The sequence below is a fragment of the Lactuca virosa genome, chromosome 3, assembly GCF_052849685.1.
Source record: "Lactuca virosa cultivar CGN04683 chromosome 3, Lactuca_virosa_CGN04683_v6, whole genome shotgun sequence".
In the NCBI taxonomy this organism is placed as follows: Eukaryota; Viridiplantae; Streptophyta; class Magnoliopsida; order Asterales; family Asteraceae; genus Lactuca; species Lactuca virosa.
In genome coordinates, this window is record NC_136428.1 from 164450092 (window position 1) to 164475222 (window position 25131).

The following is a 25131-nucleotide window of genomic DNA, read 5'->3' on the forward strand; positions in this document are numbered from 1 at the left end:
ACAAAACAAGGAACATGAAATGTGGCTAAATCAACCATTCTACGGCTATATGATCCTAATCATATACAACTTTTAAAGCATACACATAGCAATTATCTGAATATATAGCATCCGAATCTCCTAGGCTATAAGGCATCACACAAATCAGGCAACCCTATCACACGATTCCTGAAAGTACACCTAGCCGGCATCTAGCATGAGATTCATATATCATGCATACTAATCATAACACATAAGTATGGGTATTTTGGGAATTACTTACTTGAGCTCAACTAAGTGCACGCATCACACCCTTTTTCTATTTTATAAAAATCTTTTAGAAATTCAATTTTTTTTCTTTGAAAAGATTATCATTTCCTTAGTTTTAGTTATGACATACCCAAAAGTGTGCCCGAATCCCTCAAACCAAGGCTCTGATACGAACTTGTAACAACCCTAAAATCCTAGATAAAACTTTCATATCTAATTTAATCGAAAACCATCAAGTATTCATAACAATCCCAAACAAAGTATATCAAATGAGAATAATTATCATAGTACAAATCCAAATCATAGGAAAATGCGTAACATGGGTAGATGTGCTGCGATCATGTCGGACCCTTCCTGTTTGTACCGGAAGTACCTGAAACCATAAACATAATTGCAAGCACAAAGCTTTGTTAGCTTCCTAAAAATACCACATATAATAAACATATACATATAACAGCATGTGGCTGTGTCAGGTCCACATCAACCCCTTATGATAACATGTAGCTGTGTCTAGTCCATACCAACCCCCATGCTCGTATCAACCCATATGACAACATGTAGTTGTGTCGGGTCTGTAGCAACCCCCGAGTCCATAATGATTTCTAGCCCATATTGTCTGTAAATATATCTTTAAATCACATCAAACATAGTCTCATAATAACTTACATATAAGATATATAAATTAGTGGGCCATCATTGGTACCTTCGACCCACTAGTGTGGTAACAAGACTCACCTCCAAAAGAAGATAACTGAATCGCACACTTGAGCTGCTGCTAACACTGCTCCTCACACTAATCATATTCCAAAAATAATCCTAATTAATAATCAGGATTCTAATCCGTAATAAACAGTCCAAAAATTCTAATATCCTAAATAAGGTAAAAAGGTCATTTTGCCCTTCCCATTCCTGGTCGAACTTAACAAGCCCAGCTCGTTGTGGTCCAATGCCCAAAAGGACGACCCAAACACTGAATCTGGGCAGAACCCCCGCATACAACCTTGTACGCCCCATGTACACGCGTATGGAACAGAAGGAATATGGGGTCGAGGTGTACTACGCACAACGTACTTCCATTTATGCGTGACGTACGCACCATGGTTCCAAATCTTCTATTAAGGTATTAATTCCCTAATACCTAACGTCCAAACTCCAGATCTAAGCTCAATAAAATGTCTAAGGCCATAAAGTTGCAACCTTTATGCCTTTGAATGGCTACAATGAGCCCAACATCAAAAACCTAACTCTTTCAACCATTTACAACTCCATAACTCTTACATGGAAGCAAACCAATATCCAAGATTACATTTCTTTGACATAGAATACCATAAAATGTCTCAAAGGACAGCTTAAAGGATTTGGAGCTTTGTACCTCTAAAAGGTGCACAATGAAGAGAAAATGTTGGATCCAAGCACTTGAGAGCAAAACCACTTCTTTGATGATCTTCCTTCACAAACAAGAATACAAAAAACTCACTCAAAAGCTTCAAATCTCACTCCCAAGGATAGGGTTTTCGATTATAGGGCGTAGAGGAATGGAGGTTGGAGGTAAGGACTAGTTTGAGGTCATAATGATCTTTAAGTAGGGTCCAAACCCTAAAACATTAGGGTTTGTTCCCGGCTTGCGTACGTCCAACGTACATACACGTATGCCTAATATATGTGGTTGAGTCCGGAACCACATGAAAGGCCCTACGCCCGACGTACCTAGCTCGTACGCCCAACGTAAGGACCAATCCTGCAAAACCTTAAATCATGAAGCTAAAGAGGAAATTACCTAGAACACTGGTGTTACACTATATTAACTATTTCTAGATTCTTCAATAATCCCAATGAATACTTCATGTTCTAGCTGATAAGGAATAACCAAGTAAGAGCATAAAAGAGGTAGTATCCATTTGGTATACATAGTATACTATTGGGAAAATCCACTTTAAACAGCTCACGAGATCTAGCCTAGACATCACTCTCATAAATACATCAATCAATATTATGATTTGGAATCACTAACAAATTTTATTTATAAATTCATAATAACAACTATGGATATAAATATAAGTTGCACTTAAAGCATAATAAATGCAACTTAATTTACTGAGTTTTCTAACAAAAGTTCAGAAAGTTTGCAACTAGAACTTCGACTCTGAAGTCTTCTTTTTGTTGGCTCTCTGGTGACTCAAAACCTTGCTAAAGTACTAAAAAGACTTAGAAATTTCGGGCTCAAGAGTGGGAAGATCTAGGAATAGTTTGGAGTGAAATATGAGGAGAAAAGATCTAACTTCACGATTTATTTATAGGCTGCTAATGGGACGCCCCACACCATTGTTTTGTAACACTTGAATCTTGGTATGTTTCTTTATTACTCTTGTTATTATAAAAGTAGCATTTTTGGTCCGTGGGCAGTACGCGGGGCATACCACATGGTACCCTTAGCGTACAAGCTGTGAAGCGAGTACGCGAGGCGTACCACATGGTACGCTTAGTGTACAGATGTGAGGTGGGGACGTGACTCCGTACACGTACGCTGGGCATATATCTATGTACGCGGCGCATACGTGAGGCATATTTAAACCCTAATTTAGGGTGTTTCAATGTATATAAACACCTTAAGACCCTAGGGATGGCCTCTTTACCAGCTCCAAACCTCCTAAAACCCTAAATCGTCCCTTAAGCTTTCTTGGTGGTGTTCTTGAGCCCTTGAGAGGTTTTTAGTGGTTATTTACTCATTGTAAAGGAAGCTTTGAAGATTGAAGGTGCTTTTCTTGGAAGGAAGGTCATAGATCCAGAATCATCACACTTGTTGCAATCGTTTTGAGGTATCAAGTTCATACCTTGGCTTGTAGATGTTTAAATCTCCTTATGGCTTGTTTTGTTATGCTTTTCATCCCTTTTTGGGTTGATTGAAGAGTTAAAACTTTTTAAGAGCTCGTTCTTTTAGACCTGAGCTTGTTACAGACTCCCGATGCATAAAGGTGAAAGCTTTATCGGATTTTTAGTCACATGTATGCATTAAGTCACTTATTATATCCTTTTTAAGCTTAAGAGCTTCGTTTAGCCATGAATGAACGTAAAGTTAACAACTTTACTTGATAATCCAACTCAAGGAAGTCAGATCTATGTTTTCGAGCTATATATTAAGGGATTAAGAGTTGAAATCAAGTTTTTGCTGAATGGGTGAGTACGCTGGGTGTACAAGAAGGTACGCTTAGCATACAACTATTCAAGCGAGTACGCTGCACATACGTGCTGAGTACGCCCCGCGTACTCAGTCTGATGGACTTCGCATGTTTGGGCTTTAGGTTTATGTTATCTTTTGGGCTTAGTTGCTTGGGGAATTGTTGGGCCATCTTAATGCAAGTGTTTGGACTAGGAAAAATTAGTGGGCCTTAGGGTAAGGACCATTTAGGGATTTGGGCCCAATTTGGAAAATTAGGCCATATGTGGGCCTTGGATGGTTAATTGGTTTTTGGGCCTTGTGGATTGAAGGATATAGATTTGACTCCAATTGCTAATTTGGTGTTATTTGATATTGTTAGCTTGGGTATTTATCAGACCAGCAACCAGGGATTATCAGTGTGATTCAGCAACACGAGGTGAGTTTCCTCATTGTGTTTAGCGGGTCGAAGGCACCAATGCCGACCCATGATCTGTTATGTTAGAATACTCGTTGTATGTGTGACACTAGTATGTGTATGTGCTTGTGTGCTTATTCGGTGGGGCCCGATGATTACTCTGTATGCTATTACTTGCTATGTAGTATGAATTGTATGTGGGCGGGGTCCGTTATGCGAGTTAGGGCGGGGCCCATTATACTTGTTGGACGGGCCCGTTATGCGAGTTTGGGCGGGGCCCATTATACTCATTGGGCGGGGCCTCTTATGCGAGTTAGGGTGGGGCCCGTTATACTCTATAGGCGGGACCCGTTATGTGTAATATGTATGGTATGCGGTGTCTTACGGAACTCACTAAGCTTTGTGCTTACGGTTTTTAGTTTATGTTTCTGGTACTTCCAGTTCCAAGGGGAAGGGCCCGGGATGATTGCAGAGCACACACCACCTCGTTCCGCTTTTTGTGATTCACTCTGATTGATATGATGTTTGACACATTTATTTTATTTGGTTTTTATCGATGATGTTTTGGAAATACTGGTTTTACTAAATTAAAAAGCAAATTTTCGGGTCTTAATTTTGGGACGGTACAAGTTGCTATCAGAGCCTTAGTTTGAGTGATTCAGACATACTCTCGGATGTGTCTGAACTCAAACTGAGGATTCAGTAAAGTTTTTAAAAAGGAAATATAGTTTTAAGAAAATAGTTTTTCTAAGATAAGAAAGGGTGTGGTGTATGCAATCAGCCGAGCTCATGTAAGTTTTCCCAAAATACCCATACATGTTATCTGATATGATTTGATATGTGAATCTATGAAATGAATGCTAGTTAGGGCTAAGGATTTATTAAGTTTTTGCATGATACAATGCTAGGAGAGATGCCTTTGTATGCCTAATGTATGAGCTTGTAGACTTGCATGCTAGTACTGATCAGTTAGTGATAGGATGAACTGATTAGGTGATGCTTGGTTCTGATTACTTGATGCCTGAATGTTACTAGCTTCAGCTAACTAGTAAGCGAATATGCTAAGTTACATATTTTAGAAGGTTAGGTTTTAACTCTATTGTGCAGCTCTTGACTGAGTCCAACCGTTGTAGTGTGAGACCTCTCATTCGAAGAATTATCTGGTTTTAGTAATATGTAATTGTATTCATGAGCTAGTTAGTGGGAGTTCCTTCTGCAGCTGATGGCAGAGAGTGGTGTAGAATTTGCCCTAGGAAAACATAGGATGAGATCTAGTGCAGAGAGCCTTATCTGTGAGGGGAAATTGTATGGGTATGAAGTAAATTGGTGGATTGAAGGCAATCTTTAAGGAAAGTACGGATATATGTGGAAGGTAGTATGGACCCATACTAATAGAAGCATAGGATTCATACTCGTTTCAAGGAGAGCTGCAATGAAACCAGGAGGCTTATGGAGTTGTTATCTTTCGATACATACATATATATATATATATATATATATATATATATATATATATATATATATATATATATATATATATATATATATATATATATATATATATATATATATATATATATATATATATATATATTCTGATGCGTATTCTGATGGTTTATATGGTCTATTTTCAGTATGGTGACATTGAGAGGCAGACCTGTTGGCAGTTTTAGTGGTGATGAGGGCACATGTTCAGGATCTGCAGCTGAGCAAGTTGATGATCAGACTAGGGAGTTCATATCCTATGAGATTACTCGTTGCATTCTTGAGTAAACTCATGTGATCTTTGGCACGATCCAGGAGGGCATTCTGGAGATTCCGGATGAGCGGTTGAGCTCGTTTCACACTGAGAGGATGGCCTTGATGGGGGCACGCTCCTTATCCTTCATAGAGTTCCGGTCATGTGGAGCTCCATACTAACATGGGGCGAGGGACCCGATAGTGAGCCGAAGGTGGTTAGAGGACGTTGCTAACATCTTCCGCACCAGCATTTGCCCTGATGAGGCAAAGGTTAGGCTTGCCTCCTGTCTTTTGAAGGAAAGGGCATGAGATTGGTGGGAGGAGGTTGGGCGCACAGTGGGTGATGATTGTGTTGATTCTATGACTTGGGATGACTTTGTAACAAGGTTTCGGGCTGAGTTCGCACCAATGATTGAGGTACAGCAGTTGGCGTGAGAGTTTCAGGATCTCCGCCAGACTAATGAGACGGTGGCTGAGATCACCGCTATGTTCCGAGAGAGGGCACTTTTGGTTCCATAATATGTGGCAGACGAGGAGATGAAGACACCAATGCCGACCAATGATCTGTTATGTTAGAATACTCGTTGTCTGTATGACACTAGTATGTGTATGTTCTTGTATGCTTACTGGGCGGGGCCCGATGATTACTCTACATGCGATTAACTGTTAAGTAGTATGAATTGTATGTGGGCGGGGACCGTTATTCGAGTTAGGGCGGGGCCCGTTATACTTATTGGGCCGGGTCTATTATGCGAGTTAAGGCGGGGCCCATTATACTCATCAGGCGGGGCCCGTTATACGAGTTAGGGCGGAGCCCGTTATACTTTATGGGCGGGGACCGTTTTGTGTTATATGTATCATATGCGGTATCTTGGGGAACTCAGTAAGCTTTTTGCTTACGGTTTTCAGTATGTGTTTCAGGTACTTCCAGTTCCAAGGGGAAGGGCTCAGGATGATTGTAGGGCACACACTACATCATTCTTCTTTTTGTGATTCACTCTGATTGATATGATGTTTGCCACATTTATTTTATTTGGTTTGTATCGATGATGTTTTGGAAATACTGATTTTACTAAATTAAAAAGGACATTTTCGGGTCTTATTTTTGGGACGTTACAGGTTTATAGTGTGTCGCGTAGTGGTCTAGCATAAGCAGCACGTTCTCTTCTTCGTTGCTGACACATGGTGGAATCCTAGTGAGTCGATGTTGCATGAACATGTAAAATTTCGTCTTCTTCAAAAAATCACATCTTTCGCATACGAGCTTCATTTTCGACGTTCTTTATATCCCCGCTTTCGTATCGGCGAATACTAAAACATTCATTTAGACTCAGTCAGCTAATTCTCAACCTATTGTTAATTTTATAGTCTATGAAGATTATACTGTCAAAGACATTGCAAAATTCATATCTTCTTCACACAAACTCTTTTCTCAACATTCTATATATTGACGAATTCGTGTTTATGAGTACTTCGGTTCTTATATACATTGCTTTGGCTAAAAAGAAACCAATATTTATTTCACTTTTTTATTACACACAATTTTGTGTAGGGCTTAACGTGAAACTTCTACGAAGTCAGATGTGAGCGTTCTTTATATCCACGGGAACGTTGTCACGACTACTACAATTTTTGTAAAGATTATTTATCATAAATAATCTTTTATTTTTACACATTATTTTATCACGTCAAAGATGAATTTTTTAATATTATTTTCTACAAATATTATATACTTATAATATTTGTTCACATAACGTGCATATATTAAATAGATACTTAAATAGCCCGTACTGCGTATAACGAATAATTATCCGATTTGAGGATTTCAATTATTCAATAAAATGAATAATTATAAATAAAATCACTTAAAACGTCTAGCTATAACTTACGAGCATTAGAATTCTCCCCCACTGAGGATGATTTTGCCCCCGAAATAGCAAACTCAATGAATAAGTGCGATCAACGCCACTCGCTTCTAGTTTTTCCATGTAAGAATTGCCTCTGTACCATGCCCCCACAGTACTAAATTGGCTCACTCTATAGTCTTATGCTAAACATTAATGTCTTATCTTCCTTTATGACAACTTATCAGTCCGTCGACCTAGTTTCATTATCGAAACATCAACTGATTTAAAAAATTTCCATAACTAAATGAAATGTTTCCATTAAATTTTCCCACATAACCATTCCCCTTATTTCTAAGGATTAATATCAAAAAGTTCACTTTATTTACTGATTCGTGCCCCCTTCGGGTTTCGATTTTTTTGGCCACAACTTTTTTTTTTGTCACTAACATATGTATTTTAAAAAAAATCATAGGATAATCTTCAATCAAAATCTTTACTTATGAGCCTATGAAAACCTTCTCTATAGTGTATTTTTTTGTCACAACTTTTTTTTTTCCACATATGTGATGTCCGTAAAGGCATACCCTTACCAGTGGATTAACTAAAACCCATTACACATCGTGGTTCTACACCATTTTGGGACACTTGATAAGAATATCTAAGATAAGATCATCCCATTTACTATAGGCACAGGTAAAGGTTTCAAGTTCCCTCACGATATTTGAATTCATTTTCTCACTTTTCAGTCAAAACATCGATCTATCATCTACATAACACAACCGAAGCTAATATCTCTCCATTAACTTTTTGTGCCACAAATCTGTTGGATCTTAGCGTCAAAACGAAATAGAGTTTCTTTCTAGCTTTTGTCTTAATGGTTGGTTCTCCCCACTTGTGTTCGAACCTTCACTTTCTGCTACTCACAACCGATCAAAACCAAACTCGCTTGGCTAATGTGATTTGTAGCTTCTTTTCTTCCTGGAAGAAACTCCTGATTGTCATATCAATGAATTTAACATCTCCAATGCAGTATCACTACTTATACCAACCACGAGTAGTCTTCTCGCATAACACGATCATAGTCCAATCAAGATCATGAAAAACATGAAGTTTTCCACCAATGTATATGTACATAAATTGGAGTAATAGGGTATTACTGAAACGCTCGTAAATTCGGGCTAGGCGATTAAGATATAATAGGCGATAAAATGACATTTTTATAGAAGGTTATTTAGGATAAATAACAATAACCAAAATTATATGTGACAAATATTTCGTACATATAAAGAACTTTTAAATCCAACTTCGTATGAAAAAGTTATGCTTCTTCGAAGTTTCCCGACTAAACCGACACGGCTATGCGTGTTGTAAAAATTGAATTTTAGATAGGTTGATTATTAGCTTAAGAAGTCTAAATGAAAGTTGTAGTATTCATAAAACTGAGAGCATGCATCCAAAGAACGTCCTAATCTGAATTCATATGAGGAAGTTTTGATTTTTGAAATTTCAGCACAACAATACGGACACTGAAATCAAAATTCAAATTGGTTAATTGATAGCCGAAATAATCTTAACGAGAATTGAAGATCTCGCAAATATAAGCCTATTGATATAGACACAGTCGAGAACGATGTTCGTATGAAGGAGATATGAATTTCACACGGACTTTAATAGTCTAAATCAGTCTAAATATGATTTTTTGTTAGATTAAGAATTAGATGTTGAGACCTTAATGAAAGTTGTAGAGCTCTTCAAGAGGATTTTGGGGTTATAAAGAACATCAAAAACGAGGTTTTTATGCGAAAGTTATGTCGTCCGAAGATCTTCGAGAAACTGTCTGGGCTAATGAAGTGGCAACACTGGAGTGCGCCACATGGCAAGGTCGGTTGCCTACTCCTCCAAGAGACACGAAGACGTGGATCCATGAAATGATAACACATGACATGTTCTATAGACAAAGAATGTTGACGAATGCTGAAGCGACATGTGGCATACAACCAGAGGGGCCAGAAGGACTCGAATGCACGACGCGCATCTTGTCTATACGCAACACACCCTCCTGTAGGCTATATATATATGTATATATATATATATATGTATATATATATATATATATATATATATATATATATATATATATATATATATATATATATGCTGCGAATTTTCATTCATTTACTCACCAATTAACCAATTATCTCTCAAAAACTTCCACTTAGGATGGAATTCTACAGGTCGCAAATCATCCGGTTTTCGCTAAAATCCATGTAAGTTAAGCTACACTTATTTTATTTCAAGTGTAACTTATATTTATGTTCATAGTCGTTACTATCAACAAATAAATAAGATTTATCAGTAATTCCAAGTCATTATACTGTTTGATCTACTTACGGGAATGATGTTTTGGCTGGATTTAGTGAGGTGTTTAAAGTGCGATTTCCAAACAGTATACTCTATATACCAAATAGACTCTACCTTCGATATACTACTACCTGATTGTTCCTTAGTTGATAAATCTTGATGTAGAGATTGAGATTACAAAGGAATCTAGACTATCATTAGTCGCAAGGAATATAAGAATAAGACATAGTAATGTGAGCCCAGGTCATGTCAGAAAAAAAGCTAAAGTACCAAGGTGAAATTCTACCTAAATTCCGAGACATCCACTTTTATCAAGTGAGTGCATAGTTACTTTCATCTTACACATATATATATATATATATATATATATATACATATATATATATATATATATATATATATATATATATATATGTATATATATATATATATATATATATATATATATATATATATATATATATATATATATATATATATATATATATATATATCAAGTAGTAATGGGTGATGAGAGATGGGAGATGAGAGATGGAAATGATTAGGAGATGTCCTTAACAATGAAAAATATAGGAGATGCCATGACTTTTACTTGCGATGATTATGATGTTTGCGATGTAGTCATCTAACAGAGTATAGACGACGACCACAGACTAATCTAAACATCCAAGTGGAACATCGGCAGGTTCGCAACCTGTAGGTGATGAATTACGAGTTCAAGCGATGAACGAACGATGTATTCATGCGATGTCATCTATTGGATTGTAATGAGGAGAAATCCCTAAAGTAGTACTATAAATGGGATGCTAGACGATGAACATTAGAAGAAATCCTTAGCAATGAAAATATAAAATGCGATGTCAGAAGATGAAACTTAGGAGAAGTCCTTGGCAACGAATATATAATAAAACGTGATTTTGGCGATGATCTTTAGGATAGTTCCACAGTAACGAATATAGAAGAAAATGGGGATGGATAATTGGGTTAATTATTTGATAGATAACAAAGCATATTAATTATATTATTGTGGGTTGAAAACCCTATGTACTCACCACATTTCCCAACATGACCCAGTTAACTTCTTTGTATCACAAGTAGCGGTACAAAGGTATATGAATGATGAGAGATACATGAAGATGTAGACAGTTAGTCTAAGATAATGTAAGGTTTGTTTATGCTAATGTTTCTTGTATAGGTTATGACATCTCAAGGTTATTAATAATCAATGAAAAACATTTTTCGGAAATACTTTTATTGGATAAATTCCGCATTTATAAATAAAATCTATTTTAAATAAGAATAAATAAAAAGTTTTAAACTGACCATAAAAATAGGGATGTCATAGTTGGTATCAGAGCATTACATTAAGCGAACTAGGAATATTTGAGGATTTTTAGACTTAAAATTAGAATACTAAGCAATGATTGTGAGATGTGTCTATTAAATTTTAGGTAATATACCTGAATTGACAATAGCACCAGTTTAATTTAGGAGAAGATGGCTTATTTACTGTATATGCTAAATGATTTGTAGCATGCTTTAGGTTGCCTAAATTGCTATTACTTAACTATATGAAAGGTGTATTGCTGACCATAACTTGGATAAAGAAATTTTATGTATTCAGACTTCTAAACGTTTAATTATGGTATTAGAACTGGCATATAACTTTTCGTAGCGATAAGGAAAATTATGCGTCTAAACCTTCCCTATCTATATTTTCATCTTGGTACACTAAATGACGCTTTGGTGTACCGAACGTCATGGTGAGGACATGAAGCATATTGGGATATGATAACGGAAACCGTTAGCCTGGACCTCGTGTGATTGAACGTGCACTTGAAGCAGTGCCGATAGCTAAATCTGTCACGATGGAAATGATTAGGGCTCTGTTAGCTGAACAGAGGGAAGAAATGAGATGGCTTATTCGAGAAAATGGAAGAGATCCTACTACACCGGCTGTGAAACCTGAGATGAATGAGGAACATTTAGAGGAAGGAAACTATAGTCAGACTATTTGGCAAGCTGAAGCACGAAGGGGTAGAAGGAACAACCCTTATGAGGAAATTGAAAAAGATGGATGCAAGTACAAGGTCTTCATGGCATCCAAGCCACCAAGTATTTACGGATGCCCAACACCAATGGAAATTATTGATTGGATCTTCGAAAAGAGGATGGTGTTAGAAAGATGTGACTGCAACGAAAGGAAGAAGACAATCTTTGCTGCTAGATAACTTAAGTCTGACGTATTGAGCTAGTGGAAATTGTTGGCCAACTCCATGGCAAAGGTAGAAGGAAGGAAGATGTGTTGGGATGATTTTCTTCTACAGCTAAAAAGAGATTATTTCTCTGAGAAAGACCTTCTGGTAATTAATAATGAATTCTAGAACTTGAAGAAGGGCAAGATAAGTGTCAGCGAGTATGCTGCCACATTCACTGAGAAAATGAAGCTAATACCCAATTTGGTACCCACCGAACTCTCCAATGTTGACAAATTTGCTAATAGACTGCCAGCGGACTTTGGTACAATAGTGAAAATAGCACAAACTCTGAAAGAGGCCATCTAGTCAGCTAAGAATATAGAGACCCAGATACGAGAAAAGGGTCTAGAGAGACCAGAGACAGGAGAGAAAAGGAAGCTTGAGGGATCTTCGAGATTCGACTTGAAAATAGGTTATCGAAGTCTGACCCCAATGACAAGAAGTCTGGGGGTAATAATGAAGCCAAGTGCTGAAATAAGTGCAAGAAGAATCACTTTGGGAGATGCGAAGGGGAGGTGACTTGCTGCAATAAGTGTAAGAAGAAATTGTGTGTTTAATGACAATAAATGTAACGAATACGAAGATGGTGAGTATGTTTTGAGGGACTGCCCAAAGAACAACAAAGTATCAAGGCCGAATCTGCCACCAAAGACGAAGGCTAGAGCATACCATATGATACTTGACAAAAGGGCGGGAATTCGGGGATGACTGTCGGGAGTTCATAAATGAAGGAGCCCTATAAGTAGTAGTATCCACTATTAGAAAATAGCCCTTTAATGACACGCAAACAATGACACGCACTGATTTACGATACATAATATTTTGCGCATCCTAAAAATAATGTCAATTTTCTAAAATATGAAGAATAGAGGAAACACATTTTTGCGTTCCCTAAAATTAGTGTCCAAAAAAAACACGGAGGTACCTATCATAAAAAGTGTGTCGTGTAAAGATGTTGTTTTATATTTTTTTTAGGAAGGCGCGTTCTCCGTTCGTCTCCCCCGCGTCCATCGTTCTCATTACAAAATCGACCAACTAGAGTTTTTTTGACTGGATACCTCATAAATCATTCCACATAGTCGATCCCTAGATTTCCCATTTTCTGTCACATTTCCATCTCCCTTTGGCCCTTACCGATTCATCTCCGCTTTTCTCATCAAATACGCTGGTCACCACCTATATCATTTACCACCATCAGGAATGGATTGACAATTTCTCGAGTTTCTTCAACTTGCGTTTGTTCTCCAAGGCCAAGTAAGTCCAAATCTGTGATTCAAACTACGATTCATCCCAAAATTTAGAAAACTCTGTTGCTTATCCAACAACTTATCGATTCAGAATTTTGGGAGAGAGAATCACGCCTCATTTGTGGTTTCCCTAGCTTGTGCGCCTCCACCTTCGAGACTGTATGTTTCTCTTCTCCTGCTGTATATTTCTCATTGGGGGAGTTAATTTTGTTTACCTTTCTTTTCGGTTCTGGTACAGGCCATTTTGACCCTTGGGAACGATGGGCTAATGATCAAAAGAATGCTGAAGTTGATCCATATTGGTTTTAAATGATGATTTTGACCTTTGTATTTTGTTCTTTCAATTTTTTTATTACATAAATGAAAAAAAATTAAAAAAGAAAAAAAAACCTCTCTCTCTCTCACTCACGCACTCACTCATTCACTCACTCACTCACTCACCGGTGGAACCTCTTATCTCCTCACGCCTAACCTATCTTAGAAAAACACACTCAAAAACACCCTAACTGCCACCACTATCCGCCATCACCGCCGTCGTCACCAACCTCCGCCGCCCTCTTCCTTTCTTCTTTTAACTCCCATGTCCTGAAACCCTAACGCTCAAATTCAGATTTGTTCTTGAAACCCTAACACTAGAATTCCTTACACCATAACATTCTCGATTATCATCTCCTGCGAACCAGAATTACTTCTATATGTCTTCCATCCATCCATCATATTTCTCCTTTGCGCCACCATGACCACGCAACCTTTGAATCAGATCTGATTCCCACACCACCATCTCTGATCTGTTTCAAACGCTACTTTTATGAAACCCTAGCACTCCCACCCTTCTCATCCAGAACTAGGGTTTTCATCTTCAAGATCTGATCAGAAGGCGTTGTCATTGGAAAAGTAGAGAGACGAAGTTAGGGTTTTCAGAGGCTGCGGCGGCAGTTGGAACGAGGGGGAGCAAGCCTAAAACCTAGCCGTCGCCACCTGCGACCCCCTACTAGGGTTTCAAGACACTTGTGGCGGCTTATGAAGATGCAATTCAGGCAACCATTTTTAGTGGCGAAGCAAACGTAAATTTTTAGGATCTGTTAGGATTTAACTGTCATGGCTTATGGCGTTCTCCCTCCCAAACGACCACCGCACCTAAAAACCCTAGTAGCAGCGGCTCTGAAAACCCTAGTTCAGGCGGCGAGTTGTGGTTCCCGTTACATGGTGTTTACTGGTAAGGGACGTTGGAGAAAGTACGAGGTGTTGCTCTAGTTCTGCAAAGAACATATGGCTTGGTCGGAGAAATAAGTGAAGGTTATGGCGGTGGTTTCTTGTAGGCGAAGGGTGGGGGCAGCGACGAACAGATCTTGCGAAAATGGTGGTCGTACGGTGGTCCTCTGGCATTCTGACAAGAAAATGGTGGTTTCGTGGGCGGTGGCGGTGGTCGTCCGGTAGGCGGTGGAGGTGGTCGTTCGGCGGTCTGATGTGTGTGTGTGTGTTTGGGGAAAAACATCAAAAATCTAATTTTTGTTGGATGTTAGAGAGAGAGAGAGAGGGAGAGAGAGAGAGAGTGAGTTCTCGAAATTTTATTTTTTTGGTATATTCACACAGAAATATACATAAATTTGATTGTTATAATTGTAATAATCATATCTAGTCTTTTTCCTTTTAAAAGGGTGTAACGATTGTAGACTTGGAAATATAAAAAATAAAATTATCCATTTATTGATTAGGACCTATTTAGCGGGATCCTCTAAAATATTTTGACCAAAAATTCTAATAATCTGCCAGATACCTTCCTCTTCCTCCGATCTGTAACTCTCGGACTGTCTCTCTTCGCCAGTCACACCGTCGCCTCCATCTCAGCCTGTGACCCCGCCTCGCCATCCCCGCCAACAACTGATTTGCGTGTTTTCTTCCTCTTTTTGACCCAACACATTGCTGACAACGCACATCTCTGGCTCGCACACTCTGCCTCCACCTCACAACGCCGCTTTCTTATCTTCCGGTCACTATCGATTTGTCGGCGTCGTAGATTCCTTACTGCCACCATCGATTCTACGGCGTCGTAGCAGGGCAGACAACAACCCCCACCACCAGGAAGGCCGAAAGGGAACATAAAATCTCCAAACTCCAGCAGCTAGCCCTACACCTCCACTCCTCCATCAGGTAATATGCTCGTTTATTTTTTCAGTGCATTTGAATTTCAAAGACTCGTTTTTTCTTCAATTTTCAACACATTGGAGTAGTCTGATCTTACAGTGATTGTAAAGTCTTTAGATTGGATTTCTGAATGCCAAAATTTTGTCCATATTATATTTTGCACCTGTCCAAAGTTTGTAGATCAATGAAGAAAGAAGGTGCTAGTGAACTATCTTATGGCTCTATTTTTGGACCTTCAAATGATATCTATAATGAGTTAGTATCACCATAACACTCTATATCATAATAGAGAGAGTAAGGTGTTATATTATTTTCATATGTTGTTATTTTGGCATTATATGTCTGCAGAATGGTTTCATTTGGAATTGAGGATTTGCTAAAGAAATATAGAGCAATAGAACCTTCTCAGTTTGTTGATATAATGTCCGTTGTTGGCGATAGATCTGATGATAACACACCATGTATGTTTTGGTTCGTATTGTGGGAATAATTATTGTTAGTTGTACTAGGCTTTATACTCATGTTAGGGTTTTTGTGTGTTCATATTGATATCTAGTTAACGAGAAGGTTGCATTTATTTCATCTGATAAAATTACTTATTCGCATGATCGCAAGATTTGATGGAATTGGGGATATACACGCAGTGCAACTAATCTCAAAATTTGGTATGTAAACTTTCACATCTCATGAATACATATTTTAAAATCTCAAAGTTTCCACATTTGTAAGGTTATTGTTTTCTTTTTTATTCGAGGTGTCATAGACAATGTTAGAACTCATTACTTATTTGGCACATTGGAGAATTTGCTGCAACATGTTGATCAAGTTGAAGAGGCACATTGGAGAATTTGCAAGCACAATTTCAAAGGCAATGCAAGTAGCAATGCAACGATGACAAACACAACTTGAAAAGCAATTCGAGGCTTTTATGTAAGAATTCATTAACCACCTAGTAATCCACCAAATGATTCTTAGTTTTTATGTTTTAAATACTTAGTAATGTATTTGACACTTTGAATGTATAAATGATGTTTATTGCAATGTTTATTTTTGGAAAATGATGTTTTTGTAACGTGTTAATCACTTAGTAATGTATTTGACATTTTGTAGTTTAATGTAATGAATTTTTACTTTATTTTGGCCAAGTTAATTGATTAATTTTTTATAACTTTTGTTTTTTTTTTAAGAGAAGGCATTTAGTGACGGAATACCTACAAAAAATCCATCTGTAAATAGGTCCGTAGGTATTCCATAGGAACAAAGTCAATTATAGTCAAACTTGAATTTCGTTGTTAGTTCGTAGGAAATCCGTAGCTAAACAGTCTCGTAGCTATTCTGTAAAAAAAAAGTCAATTTTGGTTAAACTCGACTCACATGGGTAATCTATAGGAAATCCGTAGCCATGTGTTTCCGTAGCTATTCCGTTGGAAAATAGACATATTTAGTCAAACTTCACACTCGTTGGCAATCCGTAGGAAATTCCGTAGCAATTCCTTTCCGTAGCTAATATGTAGGTATTATACCTACAGAATAAGCCGTAACTATTCCGTAGGTATAAATTTCCCACGCGCGTTTATGCTACATGCCTTTTTCCGTAGCAAATATGTAGGTATTGCCTTATACCTACTGAATACCTACAGATTGTGCCGTAGCTATTGCCCCAGTTTTCTTGTAGTGTCTCCCGAAAGATGTATATAAAAGCAGCTCCAATGCAAGATTTTGAAAAACGTTTTATCTTTTAAATAGGTCATTTAAAGAATTATGACTTTCTAGAAAAAGGCTTTCTAAAGAACAAAAAATTATTTTATAAGTCATTCTCAAGAGATAAAAAAACTTTATACGAATTTATTTACATCAGGTGAAAAACATTTTTAGAGTATTTTTTACCTTTATCAATTTATTTACATCGGGTGAAAAACATTTCTAGAAAAAAACTTTATACGAATTTATAGTCAGCAAATACAATAAGTACTTATAAAGATTTATTCATTGAAGATCCTCTAATTTGACATGAAGTAAATGGCATAAGGTACACATACATCTCCTGAAAATGAAATGACATGACCTATATAACGGCAAGAAAACATTCATATCCTGAAAAATATACATATAAGAAGGATCTTGTCTACACGAAAGCCATCTCCAAAAGCAACCCCAATAACTTTAAAACCTATCCATCAACAAATTTCCCACACAACCCATCCTGTCACTCCACAACTTCCGATTTTTGTAGTGACTTAAATCTTTTGGACTACTCATTGAGGTTTTTAAAATGTAATCTATGAGAGGTGAAGATTCTCACATACTTTGGCATTTTGTAGTAATAATACGACTGAATTTGCTATTGCACACTACTCATACTTTGTAGTTATAACTAGTGATACTTGATTGATTATTCCAACATTTACGATGCTTGTTTATACTTACACATAAGCCTACTGGATAGAGGCTTTGCCTCTTAGACCAAGAAGTCCGGAATTCTAATATGGCGTTGGCGAATTCTACTAACTTGGTGATACAAATTTCTAACCACTAAACATTGGTTTAAAAAAAGTAATCAACTATAAGCTCCAAAAAACCAAAGCATCTTCCATAATTAAATACAATACAACTAAACCAAATTACATACGTGATAACACACGATATAATGCTCACTCCCACCTCTGTGCTTGCTTCCATCAACAACATACATGACAAAGGACAACAATACTAGATTATTATTCTGTCATCTCATTATTCTATACACACATATGCATCATCCTCACAAAGATATCATAGGATCTAATGATGTCCAGGAAGGTTCTCCTTGATCTTTTCCATCACCCCTTTTTTCTCGTGCGTTTCCCCTCCTTCCCCATAACCTCCACCACCAACTCCGCCTGTCGTTGAGGACACCCTTTGATGCTCGTCTGTTTTGTGACCACCGGGAAGCGTTTCTTTGATCTTCTCAGTCACCCCTTTCTTCTCGTAGGTGTCCCCTCCTTCCACATAACCACTATCAATGCCGCCTGCCGTTGTTGTTGACACCCTTTGATGCTCGTCCGTGTTTTGACCACCGGGAAGCTTTTCTTTGATCTTTTCCATCACCCGTTTCTTCTCGTGGGTTTCCCCTGCTTCCTCATAAGCGCCAGCAAAGCTGCCTGCCTTTTTTGTGGAGACCTTTTGATGATCGTCTGTGCTGTGACCACCAAGAAGCTTCTCATGACCTTCTTCGCCAGTTCCTGTGCCAATGACAACATGTACCTATATCGGGTCCATATCAACCCCCGAATCCATAATGACTCCGAGCCCAAATTGGCTCTCTCTATATATCATTCAATCATATCAAACATAGTCACATGATCACATACATATAACACATATAGATCAGTGAGCCGACATTGGTGCCTTCGATCCACTGGTCTGGTAAGAAGACTCACCTCCAAAAGAAGATAATTGAACCACTCACTCGAGCTGCTGCTAACATGGTTACTCACACTAATCATATTCCAAAAATAATCCTAATGAATAATCAGGATTCTAACTCATAAAAAACAGTCCAAATATTCTAATATCCGAAATAAGGGTAAAAAGGTCATTTTCCCTTCCCATTCCTAGCCCAACTCCTAGTGGTCCAAGGCCCAAAAGGACGACCCAAATGCTGAATATGGGCAGTACGCCCCACGTTCAACCTGGTACGCCCCACATACAAGTGTCTGATGCAGAAGGAAAGACGGGGTCGAGGTTCAGTACGAGCAAGTACTTACATTTACACCCGGCGTACGCACTATTGTTCTGAATATTCTATTAAGGTCTTAATTCCTTAAGACCTAACGTCCAAACTCCAGATCTAAGCTCAATAAAGCGTCCAAGTCCATAAAGTTGCAACCTTTATGCCATTAAATGGCTACAAGGAGCCCAACATAAAAAAATCTAACTCCTTCAACCATTTACAACTCCATAACTCTTGCAGGGAAACAAACCAAGATCAAAGCTTGCATTTTATGACATAGAATACTCTAAAACGTTTGAAAGGACAGCTTAAAGGCTTTGGAGTATTACATACTCACAAAGATCTAGGTTTTTGTACATAAAGAGTGAAAATCTAAGCTTAACAAAGATCTAAAGACACATGCATCAAGGTTGGAGCTTTATACCTCCAAATGGTGCATAATGAAGAGAAAAAGTTGGATCCAAGGACTTGAGAGAAAAACCACTTCTTTGATGATCTTCCTTCACAAACAAGAATACATAAAACTCACTCAAAAGCTTCAAATATCACTCCCACGGCTAGGGTTTTTGATATTAGGGTGTAGAGGAATGGAGGCTGGAGGTAAGTACAAGTTTGAGGTCATAAGGATCTTTAAATAGGGTCCAAACCCTAAAAATTAGGGTTTTTTCTCAGCTTGCGTACGCCAGGAGTACATACACGTACGCCCAGTGTACGTGGTTGAGTCCGAAATCACATGAAAGGACCTACGCCTAGCGTACGGGCCAATCCTGCCAAGTTTTAATACATGAAGCTAAAGAGGAAATTACATGGAACACTGGTGTTACAAATCTACCCCACTTGAATCAGACTTCGTCCCTAAAGTCTGCAGCTGCAAACAAGTATGGGTAATGCTCCATCATCTCATCTTTCAGCTCCCACATGCACTCTGATCCTTTCCGGTGATGCCATTTAACCTTCACCAGATTCACTTCTGTGTTGCACAAAGCTTTAGTCTTCCGATAAATAATCGCAATCGGCCTCTCCACTAAGTTCAGACGCTCATTGACTTGAATATCATCCAAGGGGATCATTGTCGACTCCTCGGCTACACACTTCCACAAATGAGAGACATGGAAAGTATTATGGATCTGACGAAGCTCATCCAGCAAATCCAGCCTATATACAAGCTTGCCCAACCGGGCGGTAATCTTGAAGGGACCAATAAATCGGGGGCCCATCTAACCCTGCTTCCGAAATAGAATGAAACCTTTCCAAGTTGACACCTTCAAAACCATTAAGTCGCCCACCTGGAACTCAAGGTCCAAACGTCGCCGATATGCATAGCTCTTTTGTCGAGTTTGCGCGACTCGCAACTTGTCGCGCACCTGCTAAATCAACTCAATGGTCTTGAGTACTACTTCAATACTTCCCATGAAACGATGCCCGACCTCGCCCCAACAAAATGGGGTCTTACACCTCCTCCCGCACAACATCTCTAAGGCCGGTCGATTAATACTGGCATGATAACTGTTGTTTTAGGTGAACTTGGCCAGTGGGAGGCAAGTATCCCAAATCCCTACAAAGTCTAACACGCACATCCACAACATATGTTCGAGCATTTAAATCGTCCGTTCACTCTGTCCATCGGTTTGGCGATGATATGACATACTGAAATGCAGCTGAGTACCTAACTCGTCATGGAAATTTCTCCAAAACCTAGATGTGACATGATCATCTCAGTTCAAAACCATTAAAAATGGCACAACGTGCCGAACCACCACCTCCGGAATGTAAATGTCAGCTAGTTTCTTAGCTGATATACTCTCAAAAATCGGTATGAACTATGCACTCTTGGTAAACCTATCAACAATGAGCCAGATAGAATTATCTCCACATGATGTCCTTGGCAGCTTTGTGATGAAATCCATGGTAATCTCTTCCCATTTCCACATGGGAATGGGTAATGGCTGCATCTTGCCGCGGGGCCTCTGATGTTCGGCCTTGACCTTCCTACAAGTCATGAACCACTCTACAAACCACACTATCTACCTTTTCATATAGGGCCACTAATAACTCAGCTTCAGATACCGATACATCTTCATGGCCCCTGGATGGATCGAAAACTTTGACTTATGAGCCTCTTCCAGAACTGTTTGCATCATCCCACGAGTAGTCGGAAACCAAACTCTACCATACTGAGTTAACAACTCCCGACTTTCTCTAACAAATAAAGGGATCTGCCCCCTAATCCGCTCTGCTTTCCAATTCTCCTTTTTAAGTCCCTCCACCTAAGCCTTGTTGATCATATCCAATAGAGGCGAAATAATAACCATACTCAAAAAAATATCCCTGATAGGAGCACTTACCTCCTTGAGGATGAAAGCATGGACCAACACATTGGCCTTCCCAGGGTGGTACACGATCTCATAATCATAGTCCTTTACCAAATCCAATCATATCCGCTCTTGTATATTTAAATTTGGCTGATCCGTCAGGTACATCAAGCTCGTGTAGTTAGTGTAGATAGTATACGTGATCCCATACATATAGTGCCTCCAAATCTTGAGCGAAAAAACCACAACCCCCAACTCCAAATCATGCGTAAGGTAATTCGCCTCATGAGGCTTTACCTGCCTCGAAGCGTAAGCAATCACATGTGCCCCTACATAAGGACAACTCCCAAATCCGATATAGAAGCATCACTATAAACCATAAAATCATCCATACCCTTGGGACGCACGAGAATCGAGGCCGAACATAGTCTCTGCCTCAGAGTCTCAAAACCCAACTACTGATCGGGCCCCCACCGCAAAGTAACATTATTTTTCGTCAAGCAGGTCAATGACATAGAAATCTTGGAGAAATCATGTATAAATCTCTAATAATACCTCGCGAGGCCTAGAAAACTCTAAATCACAGATGGGGTTCTTGGGAATTCCCAACACATCACAACGTCAATCTTGAATAGATTGACCAATATACCCTTCTGGTTGACGATGTGCCCCAAGAACTCCACCTTCTGCAACCAGAACTCACATTTGGAGAATTTGGAATACAACCTTTCTCTCATCAGGGTCTCCAATACTTCGTGAAAATGTTCTTCGTGCTGCTCCTTGGTCTTGGAGTAGACCAGAATATCATCAATAAACATAATTACCGATCGATCCAACATCAGCCTGCATACCCGATTCTTGAGATCCATGAATGTTGTCGGTGCATTGGTGAGCCCGAATGACACCACCACAAACTCGTAATGAGCATAATGAGTCCTGAAGGTTTTTTTTGTACATCTTCGTCTCTGAACCACATATGATGGTAGCTTGATTGCAAATCAATCTTGGAAAACCAAGATGCACCCTGAAGCTGGTCAAATAAGTCGTCTATCCTCGGAAATGGGTAACAGTTCTTCACCGTTATCTTATTCAACTCCCGATAATAAATACACATCCTATACGAACCATCCTTCTTTTTTACAAAAAAGATTGGCACTCCCCAAGGCGAACTACTCGGCCGAATAAATCCCTTGTCTAGCAGCTCCTGAAGCTGCATTGACAAATCCTGCATCTCTGGTGGTACCAAACGAAATAGTGATTTGGCTATTGGAGTCGCACCACGCACTAGATCAATCCATAGCTACACTTCCCTCATTAGGAGGCACTCCTGGCAACTCCTCAAGAAATACATTGGGGAAATCCCGAACAATGGGCACCTCACTCATTACCGAGTGCCCTCGACCAAAGTATCTACCACTTATGCCAGGAACACAGAATAACCCTGCAGAAGATATCTCCTGGCTCTCACAGCTGAACAGAGAGCAGCCCATGCTAAATCCTCTGACTAGGAATAACCAGTTCTCCCTACTTGGGTTTCGAACTCTTATTAACTAGTGCTCATAGTTAATCATGGCCCCAATAGGGTCTAACCAATCCATCCCGATGATAACCTTCGATCCCTGTAGAGGAATCGACACCAAATCAATAGAGTATCTACACACCCACGATGAACCTGTTGGATTAGATGTCTATGCCCATAAGTATTATTGGTATGTACTTGACTCGAGAGTAGCATGGTCCATTTAGGTTGCATATCATCAAGACAATTTGTTAGGATAAACTCTTGAGAGAAGGTTATGTATGATTTCTTAATATATTGTAAGTTCTAATATATTAAATGAAATCATATGTTTTAATTAGTATTGATCAATAATTAATTTGGTTAAATTTAGTGATCAAAAGAGACAAATTAAATCTATGGGGACTAATTATGGTAATTAGTTATATTTATATGTGTTGGGCTTATGATCCATGTTGGACCAAGTTTATGTATGGATACATAAAGAGTTGGGCCACATGAACCATGGATCAAAAACCCATGGGTATGGGTTTGGATTAACCCATAACCTTTGGAATTCCACATATAAATATGTTAGTTCATAGCCAAAATCACCACTAATGTATTCTTGGAGGATATGGACGATTTTGGTGTGTATGAATTCTCTTTCAAGTTTCATCCTTTATCCATGATGTGTTGTGACTTTATTTGAGGCTTCCACACTATTGGTGCTAAGCTCTTAAGGCCAAATGCATCAAGACTTCAAGCTATAGAAAAGGTATGTTACTCTAACAAGTATCTTATATGGTATATGACAATTGCATTCTAGTTATAGGATCAATGACTTGGAAACCCTTTGCATGTATAATTAGTGAAAACATAGATCCAAGGTATTTAGGGTTGTATGTACACCATAGGATGTTGTAGCATAGGAAACCCAACAGTGGTATCAGAGCGAAGGCTTGTTTTCAATTATACTTGATGCAAATTGCTGAAAAAATCGATTTTCTGGCTGTTTGGACTGTGGACTTGCCGAGTTCACTGGGGGACTCGCCGAGTCCATGAACAAATTCATCCTACTCGTCGAGTAGGTTCATACACTCGACGAGTAGGAGGCCTAGAGTGCAGATTTTCGACTTTTAAGGCTGGAATTGGACTAGGAACATTACCCTAAGCTGTTTTTGAACTTATAAACCTGTTTTTGATGTGGTAATGATCATGTTTTGTATTAGTTTAGTGGTTAGGCTAATTACATGAAAATTGTTTGATTTGAATTGTCTTGTTCATATGAGTTTAATCTAGATCATAGTTTTTCTTGACATGTTTATTTGTTTATTAGATGATCTAAATGGCCTTTAATGGATTCCATAACTTGTCCTCAAGTTATGGAAAACCAAAACTTTTTTGTGTTAAATCTTCATTAAAGCCATAGGGTACACAACTTGAAGAGTAATTTTCTCATAAATAGTTTTATGAACTCCATAACTTGTCCTCAAGTTATGGATGTTCAAGAGTCTCTTCATTAAAGTCTTTAAAAACTATATTAAACTCATATTTTATGGATTCCAAAAGTTTTTGAATTGTACAAAACTTGCCCTCAAGTTTTGGAATTTGTAAAGTTTCCCCCCATGAATACTTTAATTCCAAGTTAAACCCTCAGAATTTTAAAAGTTAAAATTCAACCCTTATACTATTATAATATTATAGGTTTAATATTTATATATATGTATAAGAGTAAGTCAGTCTTACCGTTAGTAGGCCTCATTCACGAAGTCGGTCTATAAGGGGGGTATAAGGTTACTACCTATAAAATGGCAGTTTAATGGGTGTCCACTCTCACCCACAGCTTCCTTGACTGGTGGAGGGTCGTTAGTCGAACGGGTAGGACAAGGACTATAATTTTCATTAAAAGTATAATGATAAATACTATGTAACTAAACACTTATAAATTCCCAATCTTAGTTACTTAGGAAAATATGAATGTGGTGCTAACCCATGAAATTACACTTTGTACCTTACCAAGTCGTTAGCGGAGCGTATGTGGTAAACTGACACACTAACATGGAGTAGTAAGTGTGGCAAAGGGTAACTTAATGTTTATCATAGATTGGTGGAGCGCGTGTGGTTAACCGACACATCGATTAGGTGATAAAGTTAAGGGTACCAAGTTAATTTGCATGGTTATTCACA